Source organism: Giraffa tippelskirchi, chromosome 1 (assembly GCF_054371585.1).
Source record: "Giraffa tippelskirchi isolate mGirTip1 chromosome 1, T2T-mGirTip1v1.2.pri, whole genome shotgun sequence".
In the NCBI taxonomy this organism is placed as follows: Eukaryota; Metazoa; Chordata; class Mammalia; order Artiodactyla; family Giraffidae; genus Giraffa; species Giraffa tippelskirchi.
In genome coordinates, this window is record NC_137275.1 from 37,212,877 (window position 1) to 37,236,453 (window position 23,577).

At 39.1% G+C, this 23,577-nt stretch overlaps 1 protein-coding gene across 3 annotated transcripts in view; it reads right to left on the bottom strand.

The window, feature by feature from the left end:
* ADGRL3 (adhesion G protein-coupled receptor L3) overlaps window positions 1–20,066 on the bottom strand; it is an 885,081-nt gene extending 865,015 nt beyond the window's left edge. For 2 of the 3 annotated variants that reach the window (XM_081506741.1, XM_081506647.1), the window contains exon 1: window positions 15,793–15,839. The gene's annotated coding sequence lies outside the window, so the exon portion shown is untranslated. Of the gene's footprint in view, window positions 1–15,792; window positions 15,840–18,663 lie in introns of those variants that run through there. The other variant, XM_081506859.1, reaches the window with a different exon arrangement.
* Between the last annotated feature and the right edge of the window lie 3,511 nt (window positions 20,067–23,577).

Below are 23,577 nucleotides of genomic sequence, written 5' to 3' on the forward strand. Positions count from 1 at the left end.
TATAAGATTAACACAAACCTACATGGACATATAATCTAAATGAAAAGTAGAATTTAACTCAATGCCTCCAGAGGAGAAAAAGAAGCAAACTTCATAAAAATAAAAAATCTAAATGGCTTCTCCACAATTACGGTTATGATGAAATTGGCACAGCATGGTTTTAACCACATAGAAGATTAATATTTATTTTCAACAAATGTAGCTAGAAAAATGTTATTATATCCTCTCCCTTTTTCACTAGGAGCATGCTGATTGAAATGGATTCATTTATCTAAGCTGACAGCTAGACAAAACTATATTGCGAATATTTTTTATCTCTGATTAAATAAGAACTTAGCAACATCTGGTTTGCTACAATTACCCAAAATTATTCAAAATAAGTTCTTTTTTGATATGCTTAACTATGTCATTCTGTGTTTAACAGTTCTTTTTAATACAACATTCAGAAAAAAAATAAAACAATTACAAAAGAAAATATTAATTCCAATGAAAGACTCAAAAACTTTTGGAAAAATGACTAATTCATTTTTAGAGCAGTCAGGATTATAAATAATATTAGATATTCAATTATGCAGAAGAACTTAGGGTTTTTACTTTCATTCAAAAAGTCCTTTCAGTTGTCAAGAGAGTTTTAAAATTGCAACTCTTCTACCCAGTACAATTAGAGAATAGAGAATATCTTAAATTGAAATAGCAGTTCTTCATGAGGATACAAATACTGACATCATACTACAAGGCCACCTCTAAAGAGCAAGTTCTCACAAGCTAAGTACAAAGGGTACCAAGCCCCAGTTCTTACACATCTGCAATTGTTCTCAGAATACTTGGCTACAAAATATTTTTGAAAACCGTACTGCTCTTATTATGCAAACCAACTGTACACTTTTTTCTCAAAACCATCAATAATTTTGGTAACTATTACCTAATTGTAATTCCCCATTGCTTCAGGTTTTTATAAAACTGTATTCCATTCAACACTGAGTTCATACCCTAACCTCCCTAAGAGTTAATTCTTTATGAGAGTAATGCTATTTTCTTAAACTGTCCCTTTTTAAAATAAGCAACTTTCTTCAAATTTTAAAAAATTTTTTAGGCTTCCATTTGTATCTCATAAACTGCTAGATAATCATTCCTTTCAGAATAAGACAGAGATTAAAAAAAACACAGTATGGTATATATGAAGGAACACGACAAAATAATCCCAAATGGAAGGCCATTAAGATTGAAGACAACATATAAAGTGATGTCAATCTTGCAAAAATTTTGCGATTAAAGGATAAAAAGAGATGGCTTGAACCACCGTGTTTCACTCCTCGCTACATGCAAGCATGACAGTATCAATTTTTCCCATCTGACTCATATGCAATATACAAACCTTATATTATATAACAGAAACTAATTTAATTATCATAATATCACTATGAAATAGATATCATTAAACCATTGATACAGAGAGTAAAAAATGACCCAAAGTCACACAGCTCTTACTTGGTATGCAGCTCTAAAGTTTAGACTTAACTTCATCTGACTCTAAAGTCCGTGTTCTGAAACACTAAGTCTCATGGACACAGTCAAGTTATTAGAGGTTATACTATTAATTCTTTAAGTCATCCAAGATATATTTCATGCATGATGCTTACCTAGCATACTACACCTCCATCCTTAAAAAAAATAACCTATCAACATAAAATATAAACTCCATTTACATAATCAGGTACTCTAGGTTATTAAAAGACTAAAAGCAGTCCCAACTATAAATGAAATAATATTTCCATACAAGTAAAAGACAAAAAGACAAATAATCAAAAGCCATGGCAGGGTGTTATAAATGCTATAAAAGAGATATTCAAAAAGTGTTATGGGAAATTAGAAAACAGAATACAAGGGAGAAATATAGCATTTAAATTGTTAATGGAGTATATAAGGGGTAAAATGTCTTAGAAATTCTTAAGGATATACTGTCAACATTTTTGCATTTGTCACTCAGACTATCATACCACTGTAGTGTTGCAATAAACCTATATTACTGTCTTTTCATGTGTCATTAAAACAGGAATTCCTTTGAATGACTTTGGGCTTCCCTGGTGGCTCAGAAGGTAAAGAATCTTCCTGTAATGCAGGAAACCCAGGTTCAATCCCTGGGTTGGAAAGATCCCCTGGAGAAGGAAAAGGCAACCCACTTCAGTATTCTTGCCTGGAGAATCCCCATGGACAGAGGAGCCTGGTGGGCTACAGTCTATGAGGTCACAAAGCATTGGGCACAACTGAGCGACTAAGCACATCACAGCATATTAGAGTCGAAAGGGACATCGTATAACACAAACTCCCTCCTTATAGGAGCTCTGGACTACACTTCCCAACTGAGAAGGGGTAAGGCAGAAGCTTAGCCTCTCATCTAACTGGTCTCTTCACATCCCCTCTCAAAGCCTCCCCCAACGACATCTACACAGAAGGGCTAACGTGATCTTTGTAAAATGAAAATCTGATCTTGTTATTACCCTGCTTCAAACCTTTAATGATTTCCCCACTGCTCCTAAGATAAAATCCAAACTACATAAACTTAAAAAAAAAAAACTATAAATTCTGGACTCCTACTTACTCCCCTAGCTACATTTCATGCCTCTCAATCCTGATGTTACAGCTACTAGAACCTTCCCTGAGATTTTCACAAGAGCCGAGATCCAATCTCACTCTAGGCCTTGAGACTGGAGGATCCCCTCTGCAGGAAGGCTGTCTGCTCAGCCAGTTCTTACAAATCCTCCAGGGCTTGGTAGGGTGAGAAAAATTTTACCTGGAGTGCCTGAGATTCCCGGGGCAATAATTCTCACTATTTTCCTTTTTCTAATCTCTATCACTATTCTGTTTAATTTTATCATACAGGAAGTACACACTAAAATGTGGATAAACGGATGCAAAAGATTAATGATTCCAAACTTACTTTTTTTTTTTAATAAATTTATTTATTTTAGTTGGGGGCTAATTACTTTACAATATTGTAGTGGTTTTTGCCATACACTGACATGAATCAGCCATGGGTTTACATGTGTTCCCCATCCTGAACGCCCCTCCCACCTCCCTCCCCATCCCATCCCTCTGGGTCATCCCATTGCCCCAGCCCTGGGCATTTGTCTCATGCATCGAACCTGGAATCCCCAAACTTACTATCTTCTTATTAGAGCATTTTTTCCATATTAATTTTTTTATTCTACTAAGATAATTTTCTTAAACCACACTTATTTATCTTTTCATTCATAGACACTTAATATCATTTGTTTTCTAGAACATACTTCATTGTTACTTTATTAACATTCAATGATTTGTTCTAAATAACAATAAAACCAGTTTTATCATCATATACTGTGGAAAGCCTTCAAAAAATAAATAACAAGCTTAATCCTCACAGTGGAGAGATGCTAGAGAAAATCTACTGTCTTTACTAAATGATTATACTATATCTTTCTTAACAAATGTTTTCCATAATGATATTTTACTACTGTTCTTTGACAAGTAAAGAGTTATAACCACTGCCAAACTATAGAACTGGTATTCCTAAAACTAGTTCCTCCATTTCTAAAGTTTCAGAACCAAAGACATCACACACTTACTAAGACAATGGGCAGGGGGAAAAGTTAGGCTAAAAATGAACAGAAACCAACCCTCTGGATTAAAACTCTCTCCCGGTCACACACACAGACATACATGTGTCTAAAGCTAAACTAGGAAATCTTGATTTCAGTATCCATACCGATTTTAAGTACTCTCCTCATCTCAAATCTACAGTGCCTGATCATACTTTATGGTCATTAGACAGTTTATGACATTCTGAAATTTAGCGTCATAGCCAGACAACTGATATTAACTGTGTTAACTCGGGTAAAATGAAAAATTCAGGTGTGTTGTAATGTGTCTCTACTGTCAAATCAAGGTAACTATACTCGATTTTCTTCCCTTTTCTCACCTCTATTAACCTCCTCCACTTGAACATGCTTGGGTCTGTGATGAGCTCTTCTGATGACAGAATGTGAAGGAAGCAGTGAACCAGCATAATCTCCAGGGCTGCCTACTCAACCTTCATATCTCAGTTCAAATGTCACTTGCTCTGGGAAGTCTTTGCAGACTCACTCACCCCGTCAACTCAGACAAGGTCTGATCTTGCTGCTATCTCATAGTATCCTGAACTTGACCTTTGTAGCACTTACCAGAATTTTAACAATTCACAATAGATACATTGCTTAATATCTCTTTATTTCTATGTCTGTGCAAGTACTCAAGTCAGAGGCTCTTTTTGCCATATTATGTTCCACATCCCCAGCATCATGCAGACATCTGGTGCTAACAAATACATAGTGAATGACAAAATTAATGACTTCATAAAGCTGGTCTTTTGAGAACTGCAGAAAAAGCAAAATGATTTAGAGTCCCACTTAAAAGAAGATATCCGCTTTAAAAATCTATGAAAAACTAACACAAGTTATACAAGCTATCAGTGTGCAATATGTTTTATGTATATCATCTCATTTAATCCCCAAAATAACTTGCAAAGGTAAGCATTATTTTTATCCCCATTTTATACGAAATCATGGAGAGACTGAGTCACATTTTCAGGTCACAACAGAGACCAGGTTGGAAATCATGCACTTCTGACTCTTAAGTTTCTGCTATTCTACCACTTTGCTTCTCATTAATATACATTATGTTCTTGTATTTTGTATTTCTCTACATGTGTATTTATTACTTTGGGTAAAGATCATTAATATAGAATTAAATGCAAGTTAATGCTTAAACCTTACAATAATTGTAATAATTTTATGTAAGTAAATTCAGCCATGTGAGAAAAGAAGGAGTGAAAAGGAACACTAAGTATATACATCTAAGTATACACTAAGTCAGAGAAGGCAATGGCACCCCACTCCAGTACTCTTGCCTGGAAAATCCCATGGACGGAGGAGCCTGGTAGGCTACAGTCCATGGGGTCGCTAAGAGTCAGACACGACTGAGCGACTTCACTTTCACTTTTCCCTTTCATGCACTGGAGAAGGAAATGGCAACCCACTCCAGTATTCTTGCCTGGAGAATCCTAGGGACGGCAGAGCCTGGTGAGCTGCCGTCTATGGGGTCGCACAGAGTCGGACACGACGGAAGCGACTTAGCACTTAGCACATACACTAAGTATATCAATGCATACACTTGACAAAAGGCAGCATATGCTAAAAACCAGTCATGTTACTTCGGGCAAGTCAGTTCAATTTTTGAAAAGTAACTTTTTTTTTTTTTTTGAGCAGAGAAAGTTTAATGCAGGGCTATGAAAGGAAATGAGGTGGCTCATGCCCTAAAAAGCCTCAAGCTCCTGAAGGGTTTTAACAAAGCACCTTTAAAAGCCAGGTAAAGGCGGGGAGTGGGGGGTCACAGGGTATGTGATCAGATTGGATACAATTCTCTGACATAGGTAACAAGGTGGTGTCACAGGGGTTAACATTATCAGTTTTTAGACTCTAGGAGGCCTGGGACTATGTGCTCATAGTCATCAGACATGTCACTTTTTAAAAAGATTTACTATGGTAAGAACGTTTGAGATCTACCCTCTTAACACATTTTTAAGCAGACAATATAATATTATTAACTACAGGCACAATGTTATTCAGCAGAGCTCTAGAACTTACTCATCTTGCATAAATGAAACTTTACAGCCATTGATTAGTAAACGGGGAATTGCTAACTAGCATTTTAATTTTTTTCGAGGAACCAAAGTGTGCAAGAGTATGCCCTTTAGGATTCCTTCTATGCCTTTATTATTCTACTTGCAGGTGCAAAGCAATTTTCAATGGCACTTGAATTTATCTTGCAACAGTAACTTCAAAAACTGCTTTCATGTTCAATTATTTCTTCTAGGTCCATGAAGCACATTCATGCAGATATACATTCATTATTAATCTAGCATTAAACTCAGTCCCATAAATATGTTCTGGTACACATTTTTAAAGAAAATATACAAAGTGAAGTAAGAATCGGTCTCCAACTTGACTGCTAGAAAGTGTACCCTAAATAAATGTCTTTATGATTGGATGCAGAAATCACAAAGATACTGTTAAAAATACAACAGCTGGTCCCTCTGACCAAAGAATGAAATAATGAAATTAAACTCAGTAGGTATTGGCATTATTGTTAAAATGATAAAAATTTGCATTACATACCTACTGTTTTCCTCTTCTATTTCCCTTCAGTGCTACTGAACATATTAATATTTTGTACTCATTCTTTATCCAATGGACAGATCTCTGACTGAACTTAAACCTAGCAAAAACTGAGCTCACATTTACTAATTATGAGCCATACTGTTCTGTCAGTTACTTTCTTTACTGATCTCATTCTCCTTTTATAGGCAATCTTCAATTACTATAAATGTGTTTACTGACAGTTTACTCCTGCTTTCATCCTTGAATTTCAGAACAGCCCAAATCTAGTCCACCAATTTTCTTGTTCCATGAGCGGTTTGGAAAAGAAGAGCTTTGTCAAAAATTGATGTTTACAGATGAACTTGAGAGATTAAGTCCATTCAGAGCAGAGGACAAAACTAAGAAACTTTATGGGAACATAAACTGGATGGTGGATTTCTTAATTCTTCATAAATTAGTTTCATTGCATGGTTTTATCTTAATATTAAGTTAAATTCAAAGACATTAAGGACAGTCCTATTTAAATGTTAATAGCCAATAAATTTCATTGTTTTATTACTGAGCAGTTTACTGACTTCAGCTTTTATACATTGATATGAGAGTTAGTAATCCTTTAGAATTACCAAACAACTGTTTGGTAATTATTACAACTGTTACTAACTTTATAAATAATGAAAAGTTAATAACTACTAATTCTACACAATTGACAGTTGATAATTCTTCAAAATTTCCCAAAAAAAAAAAATTTCCCAAGAAAATCAGTTAGACAATGATGCATATGGATTACTATAACCAAGTAGTAAAAGTCAAACAGTCATTATTTACTCTTTGTCCTAATAACTGTACTTCAAGGAATCTCTGCTACAAAAATCATCAGAGAATGGGCCAAGCTTCATGTTATTTATCATTGGAAAATACAAGTCACATGAATAAGGAAATGTCTTATTTTTTTAATTTTTTTTAAATTTATTTATTTATTTTCAGCCACACTGAGTGGCATGTGGGATCTCAGTTCCCTGACCAGGGATTGAACCCACACCCCCTCCAGTGGAAGTACAGTGTCCTAATCACTGGACTGCCAGGGAATTTCTCAGGAAATGTTTAAATAAATCATAGTATATTCACATTATAAAATAAATATTTTACAACATTAAAAATGATGCTCTCAAAAATTAATGCCATTGGGAACCTGAAGAGAATTATACAAACTATATATATTTTAACCTCAATTCTACTAAAACAAAGACACAGACACACATAAAATGCAGATAATACATAGATAAATGCATGGATAATCAGCCTAAAAATGTGTGACATAACCTCTGTGAACACTGCAATGTAACAGATATATGATATACTGGTTGATTTCTGTTTTGACTTTATGTATCACTAGATTTCACAAGTATTCAACATGAGCATGTGCCATATCAAAAAAAAAAAAATTTAAGTGTGATCACTGAGAATATAGAACAAGTTGCACTAGAAAGAATGAATAGGAATCAAAATTCAGCTATCACTAGCACCCAGGTAGAATCAAAAGAGCATACATAAAGGATATACACAGGGATTGTGGCACAAATCCCAGAATAACATCTACCAAGCTAAGAGAGAATAGCAGAAAAGGAAGGAACTCAGCAAGATTACTGAAACAAAGCAAATGGACTAGCACACCATCCTGATAGTGATACTTTGAGTCCTCCACGCAGATAGTCCATTCATTTGTAATAATGTAGGTTAATTTCTCATTTATAAACCTAATGCTATCTTTCATACACCATTACGTTTTTGTTGTTGCTCTATCTCAACCCTTATATTCAGGCAAGAAAACACATATATACACTCCTGCAATTTCACTATCATCCATTATTCAGTAAGGGTCTCAATGAATAAATGTCAGCTCAGAGGCTCTAAGCAAATTTCATTCCTGAATACTACTGTCTGCAGCCCAGCAGGCTATTTCACCAAGATAAGATCACACCTTTAATCAAATGCACCACAAAAAGAAATACTCCCAAAGTTTGCTTCATAGTGTCAGATCATAAAAATAAAATGCTGACAGCCTACTAATTTTTAGGACTCTTTCTTCTTCAAAGATACGCAACAATAAGGAAAGTACATAGGAGTTCTTCTAACTAAGACTTCTATCAACCTTTAAAAATTCTCCCAAATTTTCCTATGTTACTATTTATATCGAGTTGGTCATTTTAAAAGAAAAGTCAAAAATATCTTTCTGTTTGAATAAAGAAAACATAAAACACAGTAAATTTAAGAAGTTTCCCATCTTACACAAAGAATAGCTCTAAAGCACCATTTAACTTCAGCTGGTCAAGTGTCAGGATTAAACACTACCGAGGCTCTAGTTTTTTGTGATAATGGATCTAAATTAGATGTCTATCATTTCAATAACATTATTAGTGGATACGCTGAAGATATATTTTCATTGGATGCTTTAGCTAAGAAAGCTATCCATACTCAATTATTTGAAATATCCTACATGATGTACTTCTGAATATTCTACCTCTAAACATAAGGTTAATTTGAATAAAAATATATTCGCATCAGTAGCATGACATAATGAGTACACTAGCAAGTGTAAAATAATTAGATGTTTCAAATGGATGGATTTATATCTGTAAATCCATTTTTTTCTCCCTTTACTTCTACTTGCATTTATTTTATGCTGTATTTAATCCCATGACGTAAGTTTTTGTTTCTTTGATTTCTTCTGGGATAACTTTTTCTTCTGTGAAACTTCCATTTCTGGTTTAGGAACAATTCGTTCCTTTTCAGTAAGGACCATCTAAATATGGCTAGTGGAGCTCATACATAAGTTAACCCAATCATGAGTTCCATGGCCAGTGGCACATCTTAGGGGATTTTTCACCTGGATGGACTCAATGCCTAAATGATCTAACCAGTAAGATCAGCACTGTGAAGAAAGAGTAGCAAAAAGTTAGCACTCTGTGTACCAAGGAATCTGTCTCCAGTGTCCTCTGTTCGGCCCTGTGGGATGGCAACTCTGCCATCAAATGATGGAATGGCATACATTGTTTATGTAAATGATATCTGCAGATATTTGATGGCTTTTCAGACATGGACAGCCTTGACACATTAGACAGTTTCACAGATGTTCTTGAATCTGAAAATTTGAATTCCCTTGATCTGCATGCTTTTGTTTTGTTTTCTGAGTCAAGTAAAAGGAAACTGTTTTCGATGATCACTTTGGCTACTGAAAAGAAAATACATCCCTTTTAAATAGCTTTTCTAACCAATTCTCCTAATGCCTGATATGAGTTAACAAAGGATGACTGCAGTGGACATTCAGGTTTCATCAGTTCCTCTACCTTTTTCTGTCGACAATATCCCTCTCTTAATTGAGCCTGTCTTCCTTCTAGATATTAGTCCGTCCACAGAGGAACTGCAGCGCTCTTACTGACTTCATAAGCTGCTGATAATAGATTGATCTAAAGCTGAATACCTAATTAAGATTGTGGTGAAAGGTTAAGAATACAGAGTGAAGCCAGAGAGAAGGAAAAGAGGCAGTGTGCACAGGATCATGAAACTGGAACAGAATCCTAGGTGTAGTCAAGGTGCTAATTTTTTATGATGCCTAGGTAAACCTCTATCCCTCCCCCAGATTTTTTAGATGAGAAACACAAAAATCTCCCCCTAATCATTTATGGCCTAAAGCTAGTGGGACGTGTCTGCAATTAAAAGAAAAAAAATGATCACACCCATTCTACTAAATCATTTAAGCTGAATTTAAGTCCATTTGACGACTGAGATGTTATCATAAGGTGATGTTATCATATGATATATCATATGATGGTTATCATATGTAATCATAATAACTAAGGTATTATCATGATATGATATATCATATAGCATCAACTGAGATGTTATAAATTATGCTGCATTTTAGAATGGCTGCAAAATAATATTTAACTCACACATAAAATTTATTGAAAAGTAAAGTGAAATTTAATTGAATATGCCTAAAATTCAAATCATGATGGTATGTTATTTTAAAAGAAAATAGATTTCCTAAGCTCTTCTTCCAAAGTCAACTACTGTTAATATTATGATTAATACTCAACAGGCAAATTCAACTGAACAGTTAAAGCCAGCAGAAAGAAGTCTATAGATATACACATGCCTCATGCTAATAAAAACCTATTTCTCAATAGACTCTTTGTCCACTCCTTGAAGTCATGATCAGTATTCTGAGTCAAGGTTCAAACAACAACCATCAGCCACTGACAAATCAAGAACACTGAAAATATGAAAAAAACAAGAGACAGAAATGTAAACCAGTTGAGCCCTTCCACTCTGGCCAGAAATAAAATCTCGTACAAAAAGAGAACCATCCGTCAGGACCAGTTCCTCTTATCCAAAAGTATTTGGAAGAACTCTGAGGAAAGGAAAATGGGGGGGGGGGGGACCAAAACAAAACAAGCGACTGTTGAAAACCCTCTTAGAGGGTCAGCTGTCAATGGAATGCACTTTAGTATTCAGGTTACCCACCCATGCAGAACATCAAAAACTGGGCTTAAGTCTCTCCCCTATTCTCACAGGCTCAGGCTACTGTGGAGCCACTGGGGCTGTCTTGAATAGTAACACACTTTGCCTCTGCGGGATGCATAAACACCAACACAAGCTGATCAAACAGAAGGGGGTGTCGTTTCTACTTGGCTTTCATTTTCTTGAGTCATACTTTAAAACACTTAAGTCTGGTACAATTTAGCAAGTCAGCCGTCCAATGTGCAGTTTATTATTTCATTCATTTTTACCACCAACCAAGTTGTACTCTTTCCATTTTAACATAAATTCTGAATGATTAGATATGAGTCACACATTTTAATAGCTTCTCTTAATGGCAACTGTCACTGAAGTACACATGTTCATTCTAAAACATGGACTTATTTATGACCCGTTCCATACTTCTAGTCTTTAAAACAATTTGGGGATCTGAATTTTAAGGGTTCATCTGCATTTATAGCAATCTTATGAGGACTAAACTTTAAGATTATAAATCCTTCAAAAATATGGGAAATCCTTAAATCTTGGAAGTTTATGATGATTTAGTTACAACATGTAGAATATTCTGATGCAGTTAAAGCTTAAAGAGCTGCTGACGCCATGTGAAAAGATGATCAGGAGTTTAATTTAAAATGTCTTAAGTTAAATTGCTACTTTCATTTTATACCTGATTTAAAGTCAATCTTCAGACACAGCACTTTGTGGCTGTCAAAACTATTTTCCTGTCAGGATTATGATGGAGGGGGGCAGAATTAGTAGCAAAGTACATACAACATTTTAAGATTACAAGGAAGAGCTCAGAAATAGGTACTTACTAAAAGGTTAAAACAAGAGAGAGGGAAAGATCATGGAAAAGACAAAAATACATGTGAAACCTCTCTCAACTTCTTAAGAAAATGCTATTGATTTTCATAGCTCATCGAGAACTCTTCAATAAAAAAATGGTATTTGATTTAGCTAAGTTTCCTTAATACCAGTAGTGAAGGACATTTCTAATATTACTCTAATAATAATAGTTACCATTTATTAAATGCTCACTCTATCAGGTCCTTTTCTGCTCACTTCCTATTTCTCACCCGAAACCAGCAATGCAGATTTTATTACCTTTATTTCACATAGAGATGATATAGTTATAAAGTTGTAGATCTGAGACTGTATTCAAGTGTCTCTCTTCCCAAAGGCCATTTCTAAGCAGTTCATAATCAGGAACATTGTCCAGGTATGCCCATCTAAGGAGTATAGCATAGTTTCTCCAGCAAAAAGTCAGGTTTCACCAACGAGCTAGAGAAGATCAGTGCTACAGTACTCATTTCATAGTGGTCACCCTAAGTCAGAAATTAAACTAGCCATGAAATATGCTCAAATATATATATATGAAATTTATAAAAATCTCTATAAGGTTAGGGCTTCCCTCATAGCTCAGTTGGTAAAGAATCTGCCTGCAATGCAGGAGACCTGGGTTCAATTCCTGGGTCAGGAAGATCCCCTGGAGAAGGAAATGGCAACCCACTCCAGTATTCTTGCCTGGAGAATCCCATGGACAGAGGAGCGTGGCAGGCTATAGTCCATGGGGTCTCAAGAGTCAGACACGACTTAGTGACTAAAGAGAGAGAGAGATAAGCTTTTCCAATAGATGTCAAAGTGCCATTCAGAAGTATTACAGGTCATCTTTAAACTTCAGCATCTATTAAAAGTAATCTCTATGTGGGGTTTCTGTTACTCGTCAAGCATATGACCACTCACAAACACAACTGCAGTGTATAATTACCCCAAGGATGTTTTTCACTGAAAATGGCCTGTTGTGATGTTTAGATAGTGATTAACAGGCTAAGAATGTAGTGAATCATCTTGATATCACTTCAGAAAAGTGATTTCCTCCCTAATAATTCCCAAGATACATAAATATTCAATTAGGGTCTTTGAAATCTCAATTTAATTGGGCATTCATCCTCTACCAAACTTCAAACTTTGCCCAGACTAAAAAGGTGTTTGATTCATTCTTACTATACAGAAAAAAAAAAAAAAAAATCCAGTAACTCTTCGTAAGTTTTCAAGTGCAAGGGTAAAATAAAGCCAAGATTATCTTTTATATGAAATTTTCAAATTTCCTCGCATTTTAAGGTATGCTATAAAGCAAAGAGATAACACATAATTGCAAATTTCAGTTACATAGTCACATGGGGAATTGATTAAATTTTCCTGGGCCCCTTAAATGAGACCTAGAAAATAATAATAATGACAGTAGCAAGTAGTTACAATCCTATTATGATGTGCCTGTAACTGCTTCAAACACTTTGCACATATTTTCCCATTAAATTTTATGAATGGGAAAAACCTATGAGTTAGGTACAATTGTTATACCCATCAAAACATACCAGGAAATTGAAGCATAGAGAGAGAGATCCAATATCTTGGCAAAAATCAAATAATTTATCAAACCTCAGCAAACACACCACAGAGTTCCTTCTCATCACCACCAAGCTGTTCTGCCTGTCCAGACAGCAGAATATTAAAAATCGGGGCCTAGATTTTAAATTTTCCCAGTAGCTCCTTTGCTACTATCAGCACTTCATACTGGAGACCCGCAGCCTTAAACTTTTCATTCAACTAACTGAGGACCAAAGAAACTAGAAAGCAGCTCTCTACATTGGGAAGGGAAAAGTGAAAATGTCAAATAATTAATAAAATACCCGTCTGGCTTGTGTGTTTTTGAAACTTGAACAATTTGTTTTCTCATCCTAGATGTCTCTTTATATGGTCCAGTGAGGTGACCTTTTGAATACAAGGAGGCAGATCTTGAAAAGTCAACTTCAGTGGTTCTCAAATTCTCTGGTTCCAGGACCCTTTTACACACTTAAAATTGGTAACCTAAAGCAATTGTTGATTATATTGGTTACAACCATCAATATTTAAATACTAATAGTTAAGCTCATAAAATTTTATAACACAAGACTACATCAGAATGCCCTATGCCATCAAAGTAATGATGCCATCACATATTGTATACCTTCTGGAAAACTCTACCATAAACTTGTTAAAGTATGAGATTGAAAGGTTTAAAAAAAAATCTTAGCATTATTGTGAAAATGTTTTCTTATTATAATACCCCTGAAAGGGTCCCAAAAACCCACAGATTTCTCCAGAATAAAGTTTGAAAAGAGAAGGTTGTCTGCTCTACAATATAACTGACACAGAAGTTTACCAGATAGAAATATTCAGTTGGATGACTCAAATCTCCATCCCAGAGATAATGTTGACAATAACTATGATTACCACCAACAGTATTCCATTTAAGTTCTTGAATATGGACCAAATGCTAACAACTTCTAATGTGTCTATGTAATCACTCCTGAAGAAATTCGTTAATATTTAACTAAATTCTTGTTTTAAGTGTCAACAAGACATTAGTAAGACATAAATTATTAAGAGCTATAGAATCTGTTAGGATTTCCCTGTAGCTCAAACGGTAAAGAATCTGCCTGAAATGCAGGAGACGATCCCTGGATCAGGAAGACCCTCTGGAGAAGGGGATGGCAAGCCACTCCAGTATTCTTGCCTGGAGAATCCCATGGACAGAGGAGCCTGGCGGGGTACAGCCTGTGGGGTTGCAAAGAGTCAGACACGACTGAGTGACTAACACACATAGAATCTGTTATGATCAAATACAGAAAGGACTCCTCCTTTCACCCACTCTCTAAAAACAGAAGGAGAATTTCAGTGAACTCAGAGTACAACAGCTAAGTCTTTTATATATATTTTGTATTTGTGAGTGCATGGGCACATTTAACAATTCTAAGAAAAAAAATTACACCTGGTTACTTTATGTAGTAGAAAAGTTAATTTCAGTGGGCCACGTAGACACTCAGTCCAGGGTACTGACATGAAAGAATTTGGGGGAAAGTATGCACATCTTTGGGCTCATAAATGCTATTCACAGGCACGCTTGTACTACTCTTTCACACTAGCCAGTAAACATCAATATCAAAATCATAATCAATGAAAAATCTGGGTTTTTCTCCCACTGATCAGCAACTCCCTAATAACACACACTCAAAGATAAGAAAGGAAGTATGCCAGGAAGCCCTTACTCATATTTTAAAGTTTTCGTTTATATTTTATTATAAAATAGGATATTCTAGTAGGAAATTCATTTGCATAAAAGAAAAAGACATAAATGCAATAGTGATCAAAGTGCAAACATGTCCTTGAAGGCAAACAAATGCTAAATTACAATACAGCCTCTGTCTTTAGGGTTCCTCCCTATGTGAACAAGAGCATATTTTGAATGCAATGCAAATCTAAGAAATCAAAGGGAAAACAGTCATTTGCAAAACTTAAGGAAAGATATTCTCCCTCTAATTTCAAATGCTCTAGCCATTCACACCATGCTAAATTAAAGCTGCATAGCATTTCTCAAAATTATTTTGTTGTTAAATACACAAGCAGTTTTCCTTGTTGATTTCTGGGCAAAAAATGCCCCACTTCTAACAGTAACTATCACTCCTTCTTGGCAGCTCTTTTCAAAGAGAGTTCCATCCAACAGTTAAAGTTGTCCAAATGAAATCTGAAAAACATTTCAGTTTCTCATTATATTATTTGACTGACTTCAATTCTTTTGATTTGATAACTTTTTTTTTTTAATCTTCTATTTAGGATTAACTTCCCTAAGAGCTCAACAAGAAATCAAAAGGAAAACAAGTCCATAAAAAATTTGTCTTTCCTAATTACTAGAAACAATGCCAGGCACAGTAGCGGGAGCCAGTAAGTCTCATACTCACTATTATTCCCTGTGCAAAGGAATGTTTTAAAGGAATGTTTAAAATCTCCAAAATGCAAGAAGGTCATCATTAAGAAACTCATTTCTAAAAGACCTTCCATTCATATTTTCATGGAGGGCTCCCAATCTGAAGGATAATCACACCAAGCAACTTAAAATGAGACATCAAAAGCATTTACCCATCAAGCAAATCACATGCTGGCTTATCGCTCTTTAGGCCAGGGATGCCTGGAGCAACCTAACATATCTATCTAAAATTTTTAAATAGTTCACATAAACCTTCATAGTAATCATTCCTCCTACCCGGAGTTTACGGAAAGAGTCTCATCAACCATGCACACCAACAGAGCAGGTTCCTGAATATTTAGTTATGAAGAAGTGCTAGGGAATGGCATTCAGGCACTTGTGACACATTCACCTTCAGCTAAAGACAGCACAATACCCTGACAGACACAGTTCTAATGACATCAGGACCTGTGGAATGTATGACTGCTAGGAAACACATGCTGCTAGCAAACAAAGAACAGATCTGATCAAATCTTCTAACACAGGACTGGGAATCACTGTGATTAGATCTTCTAAAATAAGAGGACAAGTACTCTTTAATCTTCAGAAATACTTGCAAGGGCAAAGACTTTAACACATACCCTCTAGAAAGGAAAGAAATGTAAGAAGCTAGAATCGCATGGATGAAATCACAATTTCCTAAGTTTTCCACTAGCCCTATGCCATACAAATATAACTTAATCAAAATCAGGCATCAGTGATTCAGTATTCCTTTTTTGGTGAGGGGAGTGAGGGGTAACCTAAGCTTTTTCAAGAAGCCAGTATCTTAAAACTGGAAGAAATGTGGAAATGATGGTACCCAGAATGCAAAGCACCCTTTTACATTTACAGTGCTATACTTTCTTTCAACAAAACCATGGGCAACAAACATGAAAGCAGTCAGGGCTAATCTACAACTAAGGAATTTCATGTCTCTGATTATTGAAACTGAAAAGTGATCAGCTTTCCAACTTTTAAAACTGTCTTTGTACATTTTTAACCCTTGGTCAACAACAACAACAAAAAAGATTGGGTGAAACAAAGGTGAGATATTTCACTGCAAATATTTTAACTCCTAGACAAATATCTGGGAATCTCTTTTGGTGACGCTATAAAAGAACTGACAATTCTATCTATAATCCACATATAGACAAATTGGACACTGGAACTCTAGGTCATTCAGTACCACTACAGATTGAAAAATATTCCAGGCAAATCTAGCTAAATTCTGTTTAATCTCAGAGAAATAAAGTACATTCTACAAATGAAAAATTACAGAAGAACTATTTCTCTGTAGATTCTACAGTGACATCCTTTAACTAGTGTTGATAGCCCATATGACACTAAATTAGCAGACTGCCTATTTACTTCAGAGCAAAACACAGAAGGCAAATTTTCCTTCCTGCCAGAGTCTATGCATCTCCTCATTTCCCCAGCAGCTGGCTGAAAGGATGCAAAATCAGAGGTGCAAGAAGGCTTATACTTCCTAATGAGTAATCCACCCAAGAAAGTAAACACAACAGACATCACCAGGTCAGGCTCCGAAGGAGACTGGCAGGGCTGCTTACACCGTTGTTTACAATGTGCTCTAACTACCGCAGGCAGGATCACACACAGGCACAGGGAGGAGACACCCAGAGGTGGCTCACTCGCCTCGAGTTCGCCCAATTGCTGTGATATCTCTGGCCATAAATTATGCAGCGCACATTTCTATCAGAGAGTGGCCAGAGAATTCCGAGGACCAAGGGTTAGGCTGGCTTGACTTGGTTATTTCAACCTGACCGAAAGAGGACTACTCTATCGCTTGGTCCTCACCAGGGCCAATGTGGGGTGCATCGCGCGCTGCACCAGAGATTCTCACGCGCTGCACGCATCTCTTAGAGGTGCTCACTAGGGGACAGGGGACACAGTAGGCTTTCCTCAGAACCCCTACCTCCCCCGCGGCCTCCTCAAACCAGATTTTCCAGTTAAGCGGATCCCAGGCGATTTCGATAAGCAAGCTCAGCTCAAGTAGCATCAGCTCTGTCATCCCGGCAAATATCTCCGGGCCATCCCCGGAGCGCACTAACGCGCGCACACGTAGACCTGAACACGCCGATCCCGCTGCCGATTAACCCTGGTAGCGGAGGTTCCCCCCCCCGCCCCAAAACACACACACATACACACCCACCCACCTAAACTGCCAGGGGGCCTGGCTCCCTAAGCTCCGACGCGGGACCATGGCCGGGGTGCGGTGACACTGAAGCTCCGCCGCAGCCCGGAGCTTTCCCTTCACTGGTGAGAAAATACCGGGCGCCTGCGTTCCTACCTGTAACCTAGCCGACCGCGGCCACCAATGGTCTGACCACCCTGCCCCGGCGCCCCGGCCGGCCTGATTATTGCAACACCGCCCCCCCACCCCCCGCCCAGTACCCACTCCCAATACCACGCCGCCCCCGGTCACCCACGAAAGTAGCCGCTTTCTCCAAACAAAACCGCCTAACAAAGCCCGAGCAAGCAGGTCTAAACCAAACTGCCCGTGAAGGGGACACAGCGGGCGGGGTATGGGGAGGTGGTGAGGCTCCGCGACTCCGGGGCACGAACTGGGCAAACGCAACCCCCATGGATGCTTCAGGCAGGTGTCTTGAGAGGGGCCCCTCAGTCCCCATCACCCCTCAGCCGAGCTCCTCACCCGGTCCCTGTCGGTCCTCCAGCCCTCTCCCGCCTCAAGCGGCATAGGTTCCGGGCCGGCAGAGAGAAGGCGCCCCCTGGTCTGCTTTCGGCTCCCACCAGGGGAATGACACTGGGGTGAGACAGGAGGGAAAATTCCCAGGGTGGAAACCGTTCCTATCCCCCAGAGTGCTGGACTGCGAATGCTCCCCGGCCACTCTCCCCTTCATTCTTCTCAGCCGCCTACCCGCTCACTGGCTGGAGAAACCTCGAACCCGTGCCAACCCCCAGCGCCCACCAGCCGTGAGGTTCCCTTCCCGCCCCACATCACGACTGGATGAGTGTGTGTGCGGGCGAGTGTGCAAGTGGGAGGCTGAGTGTGCGTGAATCCTGCGCCCCCTCGGTCGCCTGCCCCGCGGACGCAGACGCCTGCGCCGGCCGGGGCCACCACTATTAGGAAGAGTGAGAAGAATAAATTACCTTTCGTAACCGCCGGTCCCTGAGCTCGTCCCATCAGTTGCTCAACAACCTGCAGCCTGGTGCAGTTTCCACAATCCAGCCATGGAGCCCGGGGCAAAAGACCGAGCGGCCCCAGCGAAGACACCCCCAGCACACGCGTCCAGGAATTATAACCAGAGCGCAGAGAAGGCAGCGGGAGGGTGGAGACCCCGGCCAAGGAAACAACGAAAAGTCTCCTTCCCCCTTTTCTTCTGCTACACAGCCATGAAGAAAAGGGACGGGGGGGGCGGGGGAAGCCAAATGCTTGTCTTTCTTTACGTTGCCTCGCTTCACACACACCAAGGGGGTAAAACGGTGCAAAGAGAGTGGAGGGTTCAAATGTCTCTCCCAGTCCACAGTTGCACAACTTCGGAGTCAGGCTCTGGCTCCAGCAGCAGCCGAGGGACCCCAGCGGCAGCTATTAACATGCGGCAGTCATAGCTGGGGCTGCTTTTCCTCCTGCTGCTGCTGCCGCTTAAGAAAACACGCTGCTGAAGAGACCAAAAATCTGCCACCATCCCCCCAGTCGATCTTTATATCCAGTTCTCCCACCCCACCCCCTTTCTTTTTCTTCTTCTTCCTCGTCCTCCCCTTTCCGCCGAAGAGCGGGAGCGATGGAAAAGGTAGGGGGAGCCGCGAGGGCCAGGGGTGGCTCCTTCTCCGCCAAACCCTCCTCCTTCTTCTCTCGAGGTTCTCTCGCCGCCGAGGGTCTTCCCTCGCGCCGGAAACCTGCGCCGAGAGCGGGAGCGAGGGCCCCACAAACTCCTTCCCAGGTGCACAGCGGGGGCTTGCGGGCGGAGCGGGAACCCGGCCGCTTAGGGCTGCGTCCCGGGGGCCGCGGAGCCCCGAGCCCGGGGGGTGGCTGATTAGCTCGTCGGCCGGGCCGGACAGCTGCGGGCATGTGGGAGCTTCATCGCGCGGCCCCGGGCTCCGCGCTGCCGCCGCCGCCGCCTCTTCGGTTCGTTCTCTTCTTCGACTCCCCGGGAGCGAGCAAGGCTCTGGAGCTCTCCAGACACGCACACTCACACACGCGCACACACGAGCGAGCTCCTGCCAAAGCCAGCCGTGCAACCCGCGCGCGCGCACACCCGGTGAAAGAGGACGGAGGCAAAAAGAGAAGAAAGAAAGGGGAGGGGGCGAGTCACAGGCGGCAGCCGCGGGAGCTGAGGCCACGAGCAGTCCGGGAAAAGGCGGCAGCGGCTGCGGCGGCGCCCACCCCAACCAGCGGCAGCATCTGCATCCCCGCTCCTGGGAACTGGGGCGAGCAGACAACCGGGCGACGCGCCGAGAGCCGGTCGGAGCGCGGGCGCGCCGGGGCCGTGCAGCCTGCGTGCGGCGGACGCAGCTGGGGCCCGTGCCGAGCCCAGAATGAGCCGCGGGCAAGCGAGCGCCGAGAGCCGAAGAGGGGGCTCGCGCCGGGAGAAGGGGTGGCGGGAGGCAAAACCCGGATCTGGAGTGCACTCGGGCTCCGCCGCGCGGGCTCCACCTAGCAGCTCGACAAACGCTTGGAGGTGGGAACGAGAGAGCTGCTACAAGAGGCTTTCCTTTCAGGGTTTGTCAAACAAAGGGTACCTCTCCTCGCGGCTTTGAGACAAGCTTTCTCTCTCCCTCTCCCACCCTCTCCCTCTCCCTCTCTTTCTCTCTCTCACCCCCCACCCCATTCCCCCTTCGAGCTTCCGTCTCCCTCTCCCCTCTTTCTTTCTTTCCCCCCTCCCTCTCTCTCTTCTCTTCCTCCTTCATTCCACCCCAGGTGAATAAGTGACATCAGATTGAAACTACTGCCAGCTTCTCTTTCTACAGGTGCAAATTATTCCCTATTTTCATTATGCAGGTATCCAGTCCCAGTGCGTTTTCTGCCTTTGGTCCATTTTATGTTCCTTCAAACTTACCACAGCGTGCAAGTTCATTGTAGCCGTTAAAGTATCTTCTGATAATCCGATGTGGGGATTCAATGATTTTATTTCACTTCAGTAAAAATTACCATAACGGATACGGAAAGGTGCCGCTTCCAAAGCAGTGCCTTTTGATGGAGGAAAAGTCTGTTCAAGTTAACTGAGTGACCTTGTTCAATTACTGAGCCCCTTTCTGCCTTCTTTGTAAATGAGAGGGTTAAGTAGGTAATTTCTAAGGTCTTTTCCTGCTCTAAAATTTCATAATTTGAAATGGCTAAGGTGTTATTGTCTATATCAGTACATTAGAGTTGCAGTTATAAGAGAAACTAAGATTTATTATATGCATCCAACAAGCACATTATATCCAAATTACATTTGAGTGTATATAATATATTCAGAATGATCTAATGCCCTCTCAGTTATTAGGGAGGTAGAGTCAACATCTGAAGAACATAAAACCGCATTCGAATTAACAGACCAAACTCAATACAAGTGACTATCAAAATCTCATTCAGTCTTCAAAACTCAATTCCAGTACCAACTGCTACCCATTCAAAGTAATCACCCCTTCTATTATATTCTTCTATTATATTGATTGTATCTCTACACTCATCTCATTCTGGTTTTTTCTTATTCTTTTAAAGGTATTAGTTGCTTGTCTCTATGCCTCTTCACATTAGAGTATCTTCCTGGAATTTAAATTACAAATTTCAATCATCTGTGTAAGATTAATCTATACCCACATTATTTTGCACATTATAATTCTTTTTATTTTGGAAAAAAATTGGAAAGAGGTTGAATGATATTGCTGAATTTTGACCAACTAAATATTCACAGGCTCAAGTTAGGCTACTTGAATTTGCTTAATATGGGGCATCCATGAATTCCCCAGAGTACTTAAAGAAACCATAAACTGACATCTGGAGTCACTTGTTACTTAAATGATTTTGGAAAGAGTAGACTCTAACCAATTGTGACAAGAGGCTCTTATTTGTAAAGGAGGAAAAATGGAAAGTACTCGATTCATATCCCAAATGTAGATATGTAGAAAAGTAATAAAAACAGAATATAAAATGAAAGGTGCTATATAGATATTAAATGGTGTTAGTGGTAGCAGCAGAAATATAAATAAACAGCACCTATAGACCAATTTTTAGAATGAGACATCATGATATGGCAGGTCTGATAGGATATGTGAGAAAAATAAAATTTTAAATATAATTAGTATATTTATCAACATGCGAGATATAGTAAGTGAAAAATAAGCATTGTAAGTTAAATAAATAATTAAAAGTATTCACCACAGAGGAGTTGACTCAAACAAACAAAACTACAAACAGAATAATGAGGAAGAAAGAACCAAAAAGGGGAAAAAATGTGTGAATAAAAATAGCTGATGGTTAATGAAAAGCACTGGAAAGAAAAGAATAGGTTAAAGGTTTATACAACTTAATCAAATGTCAAGGTTACAATTTTTACAGCAGCTACCTGTTTTAGGTTCAAACCTCATGCTTCCAAATCATTTTTAATCTGATGGGCATAGTCTTCTCTATTTGATTTAAGATACAAAGTGTCAATACTCCCTTGCCAGGAAATCCATGACTCTTGCCAATATTTTTCTAAGGTGAACCTTCCACAAAAATACAATAAAATAAAATGCTGTGCCCTCTTTGCTACATAACTCTATTTAACACCTTCTCGGGGCAGATGATGTTTGAACAAAGAAGCTATTAAACATGGTAGCTCTGTGTGCAAGAGTGGTTTTCAATAAAGATCCCACTATTGGCTTTTACTACATTAAAATTGAAAAATAAATCAATATTTATAAAATTGAAAAGAACTCCTCCCCCAAAATTTTTTAAAAGCTGAATAGCCAATCAAATATGATAATCACAATTAAAATACTTTATAATTTCAAAAATTTCCTGACCAGAAGACTTTTCAAATAAGAAATACACTGAAATCTCCAGCACGTGAAATTTAGGAAAAGAACATGCATAACATGTTCACAAAATAAATACAAATGGCCAATAAAAAAAAAAAGGAAATATGTTCTGTCAATATAAATCCAATACATAAAAATGCATACAATTACCAGATCCATCTTGTTTCACTCATGAAATTACCTGAAAAATAGCAGTTTCCTACTACTAAATTCTAACAAAAGTGAACTGAGACAGGCTTTTCTCTATGCTAGTGATATACACTGACACAATTTTTCTGGAAAGAAAGCTGATATTATGTCAACTGCCTTATAGAATATATACGTTACTAATCCATGATTTCTATTCACAGATGTCACTTCTACAGAAATAAACAGAGATATGGACAAGGCTTTTGCACAGTGGCACACCTCTCAGTTGTAATTGTTGTATAAAGAAAGTAAGTATGTAAGATATCTTGTTTTTGCATACTCAGTAAATGCCTTGTTACCTGATTGGAATTGATAGTTATTCAATTAGCTGGGGGAAATTTAGTTAAAGTAAAGTTTGGTTTTTTTTTAATAATTTATTCTATATTAGTTAGGATTCACTTTGGCTGCAAGCAACAGAAACACAAATCAACAATAAACAAGATAAAAGTTTATTTATTTTTTCAGGTTAAAGTGTAGTGTTTAGTGATCCTGGGCTGTTGTGGCATTCCAACCTGTAACAGACACCTTCCTTATCTTCTTGCTCAGCCACACAGGGTAGTTATTCCCGATTCCAGTTCTCACAATCATGACTACACTGCAGGAGCAGAGAAAAAAAGGAAGAAAGGCATACTCACACTCAGATACATTTTCCTAAAGTTGCACACACCATTTGCCCTTTCATTTCATTTTCAGAAATGGTGAGCTGGTAACACCTAGCTACAAGTATAATGAGAAACGTTGACTATTCCAGGCAGGCATGCATGCAAGTGAAAATCAGGATTCATTAATGATTCAACTCTTCCTTACCCTATGACTTGACGTTGTGCACTACCCTGGGCTGAGCTTCAAATATTTGAGGTTTTTAGGTAT